Below are 4,471 nucleotides of genomic sequence, written 5' to 3' on the forward strand. Positions count from 1 at the left end.
GTGATTTTTCTTTAAAAAACATTTCCTTGTGTATAATGCTAAGATCTAACTTGTATTGGGATGAAAACAGGAAACACAAATAATTCATACAGCTGACACTACGTGAGATGGATGGTTATTTATTCTTATATATTTAAATATCATTGAACCCCATGCCAGATGTCTGTACCTGTGCTCACACCAGTCCATGTCACAATAACGTAAAAGCTATGCATCCCATCCCCCCAAGGCTAAGAAAATGCCAACATCTATTCACTCATCTTCCCCAGAACCCCTCCTTAAAAGGAGCGTATGAGATGGTTTTTCTCCCAGGTATACTATGCCTTTTTAAAGGTTTGTTTATTTTTATGCGTATTGGTGTTTTACCCGTACACACCTCTGTGTACCACATGCGCATAGTGTCCACAGAGGCCGGAAGAGGATGTCTGATCCCCTGGAACAGGAGTTAGAGGTGTATGCGAACTGCTATGTGGGTGCTGGAAACTGAACCAGGCTTTTCTGCAAGAGCAGTCAGTGCCCTTAGCCACCGTCTGTCTCTCCAGTCTGATGGGTAACCATTCTGAAGAGAAAACACATTGGTCTCCAGCCTTTTGTAAGTAATGTTTTTCAGAACTCATTTGTGCTTAGAATTTCAGCTAAACTCTTTTTCTCATAAACAGAACCAGTGAGTAAATATAGGCATTGATGGGTTCCTGTAATTACTCTTGAAATATTGAGAAGTGTAGAGGGTAGGAGAGACATAGCAGCTAAGGGTAGTGCTGAAGGGGGAGGGGGGACACTGAGCACTGTGTGACAATTTTGATGGAGAGAGGATCCAGTTCCATGGAATGTGTGGCATTTGAGAGACTTAGCAAGCAAGCAGCTGGATCTCTGTGTCTGCCCTGAACAGCTGCAGGCAGAGTGTGGTGAGAGCAGGGCAGAGAGAGTAAGAGTGGGGTGAGGCATCTTGGGAAGTTGGCCAGGTTTATTGACTCTTCAGAAGCATTTCGAAAGCAATGTTTCTTTTCCTGGCAGCGCAAAAAAAGGAACCTGGTTATGAAGGCCTGTGTTTAACAAATGTCGGTCACATGGGGAAAGGAAAAGGAATCGTTTAGAGTTAAAAGGGGAAGGCTTTTAGAAAAATCCACAAGAGGAAAGGAAAGTGTCCTAGAACAGTGAAAGACTCTAAAGATACGACGATGGTGGAGCTCACAAGGGCTAATGGTGACTCTTTGTGGAACAAGATAAGACCATAGAGAAACAAGGTGAACCTCTACCCCCAGAAGGTGGTGGTGCTTTTTCAGAGTTATGTATGTGTACTTCTCCATTCAAAAATATGACTGAACATAAAAATATTAATGCTAAGTTTAGTTACTAGTACTGACCCAGCATACATGTCTTGGTGTTGAGCATGTCCCATGGCTATGTTGAAGGTTTCTTTGAAGAAAACTGTGGGAAGCACATGCACAGCTAGTGTCAATTGCGTTTTCTTGAAGCCCTTTTTTTTTTTTTTCCAAAATAAGAAGCTAGACACCGGGCTGGAGAGATGGCTCAGTGGTTAAGAGCACCCAACTACTCTTCCAGAGGTCCTGAGTTCAATTCCCAGCAACCACATGGTGGCTCACAACCATCTGTAAAGAGATCTGACGCACTCTTCTGGTGTATCTGAAAACAGCTACAGTGTACTTATATATAATAAATGAATAAATCTTTAAAAAAAAAAAAAAAGAAGCTAGACACCAGGCTTCGGCGCTGTCCTGCGGATGTGCTGAGACATGTGCTATGTTTTTGGCATGCCGGGCGGGACGGGCCGCTCTGAGCCTGCTGGAGGGTGTTGAGTGAACTACTCCTGTGTACGGTGTTTCACAGCCACCTTCTGTGCTGATCCAATTGCAGACTAATTTCAAAAGAAAGTGACACAAACCAACACAACTGGAACACTGGTCATTCAGTGCCTTGTTTACTGAATGTGATACATTCAGTATCCTTTAGTTTACAAAGATGGCAGGCGGGGACTCTAAGATTTCATGGCTAAAGTCAAAGAGAAAGGAGGCTAGAGCAGGCAGCGTCTCGCTGTTGATGATTTGGGGGATAAAGGTAGCGTGGTGGGGGTGGGAGTCTAGTTAACTCCAGACCCCTGGACTGTAGGGAAAGATTGCAGTTCCATTCACACACTTCCGCAGAAAAGGTAATAAGAAAAGAAACAAAATCAACTGGAGATCTTTAAAATTCTTGTAGGTTTCAGAAGAAAGTCCTGTAACATTCTTATAGACCAGCACCTGTAAGAAGTTCCCTGGGGTTAGTATTCCTTCTAGGCTCCGCCCCAACTACCCTTCTCTCCCCATTCCTCTCCCCCTCTCTCTCCATGTGTTCATGGCCGCCGCCCCCCCCCCGCCACCACCCCCCCTCCCCGCCTCTCTCTCTCTCTCTCTGCTTTTCTCTTTCTGTGTCTCTACTCCCTCAACTCTTCTCCCTATGCCCTAAATAACTCTATTCTATACTATACCGGGTATGGTGTGGCTGGTACCTCAGGGGGAAGGGATGCTTCAGCCTTGTCTCGCAGAGGCATCTCCTATCCCCGCACCATACCTCGCTTTTACCAAACAAATCCCTGTCTTCTTTTTCTTTTTCATAGAGCACACCTGGGTTCTATGTCACTTAGAATACAGGCTGTGCACCAGCACCCCACCCCCACCCCCTCAAAATGTACAGTCAGGCCCTTCCACAGCCTTAGTAAATCTGACTGTATTTTTATTATTTTTTTGAAGACTTATCCTTATTTTGTGTGCATGAGTGTTTGTCATGCACCACATCGGTGCCTGATACGTTCAGCAACCAGAAGGCGTTGAATCCCCTGGAACCAGAATTATGAGTGGTTGGGTGCTGGAAATCAAAACTGTCCTCTGCAAGAGCAGCAAGCAAGTCCTCCTAAGGACTGAGCTGTCGCTAGCCCCATGCTGGGGTTTTTAAAGATGTCAAGTGTAGGCACATCAAGAAGTGCAACATCTCCAATCCAGTTGGTCTTGTCTTTCCACCACACTTGTCTTCACAGAGAGATACAGAGAACAAGTCCTGCCAGTGTGCTAGAAATCAACCTGGTAGCCAAAAGCAACGCTGCGATTTAAAATGACCCAGGAACAAAACTGTCTTTAAAAATAAACAGACAAGGGGTTGGGGATTTAGCTCAGTGGTAGAGCGCTTGCCTAGCAAGCGCAAGGCCCTGGGTTCGGTCCCCAGTTCCGGAAAAAAAAAAAAAGAAAAAAAAATAAACAAACAAAAAAGGTTTCCTCCTCTCTGTTGATTTGAGACTGAGAAACATCAGACTGGGGGATTGTGGGATTTCTGGGATGTCAACACACTTTTGGGGCGCTGTGCTGAACCACACTGGGTAGAGGCCTCCTGAGAAGAGCTGAGTACAGTGGAGCTCAGAGGGGAGAGGGGAAGCATGGTCTGCATTCTGAGACCTGGTTCTATCCGATAGGGATGTCTCCTTAAGAAAATGATGTCACACACACTTCTTCAATAGATGACTCACTTGTCTAGCAGGTCTAGGGAAAACTTTGCTGTCAGTTTTGACCTCTGGGATCTGGATTCACAGACACTCTGCCCCCTGAGGCTCTCTCATGGCTAATGTTGGCCATTTCTGCCCAGTGAGGCTGGAGTCAGGGTATCACCTTCTTAAAATAAATTGCAAAGGCCAGTGTTCACAGGGCCTGCAGAGATCCTCCAAGTGTCACACAGGCAGAAATATTTCATTATTTCTATTTATAACCAATAATTTTATTTAAAACCAAAGACTTTTAATCAGTACATATTGGTTATTATCTGGATCCTCTAAGAGGAGCTAGAGAGATGCCTCAGCAGTTAAAAGCGCTGATGAGTCTCACAGAGGACTTTGGGTTCAGTTTTCAGCAACCATGTGGCAGCTCAGAACCATCTCTAAATCCAGTTTCAGGGGATCTGACACCCTCTTCTGGTCTCCATGGGCAATGCGTGCACATAGTGCACAGACATACATGCAAGCAAACACTCATATACATAAAATCTTTTCTTTTTCAAGAATACTTTTTAGTAGCCAACTATAATTCCAGCACCTCAGATGTAAGCCTTGGCTACGTGGTGGGTTTGAGCCAGCCTGGACTACATGGTGTGTTTGAGGCCAGCCTGGGCTACATCACAAAACCTTGACTCACAAAAAATAAACCAAATCAAACAAAAATGGGAAGATTTATTTATTCATTTATTCATGACATTTTTATTGATTATTTGAGAATTTCATATCATACACCTCAATTACACTCAATTCTCTGTCCTTTCAGGGTCTGCCCACTCTTATAACCTCTCCCCAGAAGAGGGGAGAGGAAAAAAGAGGAGTAGGAAGAGGAAGAGGAGGAAGAGGAAGAAGAGGAGGAAGAAGAAGAAGAAGAGGAGGAGGAGGAAGAGAGGAAGAAGGAGAACAAAAACAAACAACAATAAAAACAACAACAACCAA

The 4,471-nt window shown here is 44.5% G+C and overlaps 1 long non-coding RNA gene across 1 annotated transcript; it reads left to right on the top strand.

Moving 5' to 3' along the window:
* Positions 1-419: 419 nt before the first annotated feature.
* On the top strand, positions 420-4,471 carry LOC134485736 (uncharacterized). Its single transcript, XR_010063998.1, has 2 exons — positions 420-592; positions 4,299-4,471. It is a non-coding gene; the product is annotated as an uncharacterized LOC134485736 (long non-coding RNA).

The sequence above is a fragment of the Rattus norvegicus genome, chromosome 2, assembly GCF_036323735.1.
Source record: "Rattus norvegicus strain BN/NHsdMcwi chromosome 2, GRCr8, whole genome shotgun sequence".
Classification (NCBI taxonomy): domain Eukaryota; kingdom Metazoa; phylum Chordata; class Mammalia; order Rodentia; family Muridae; genus Rattus; species Rattus norvegicus.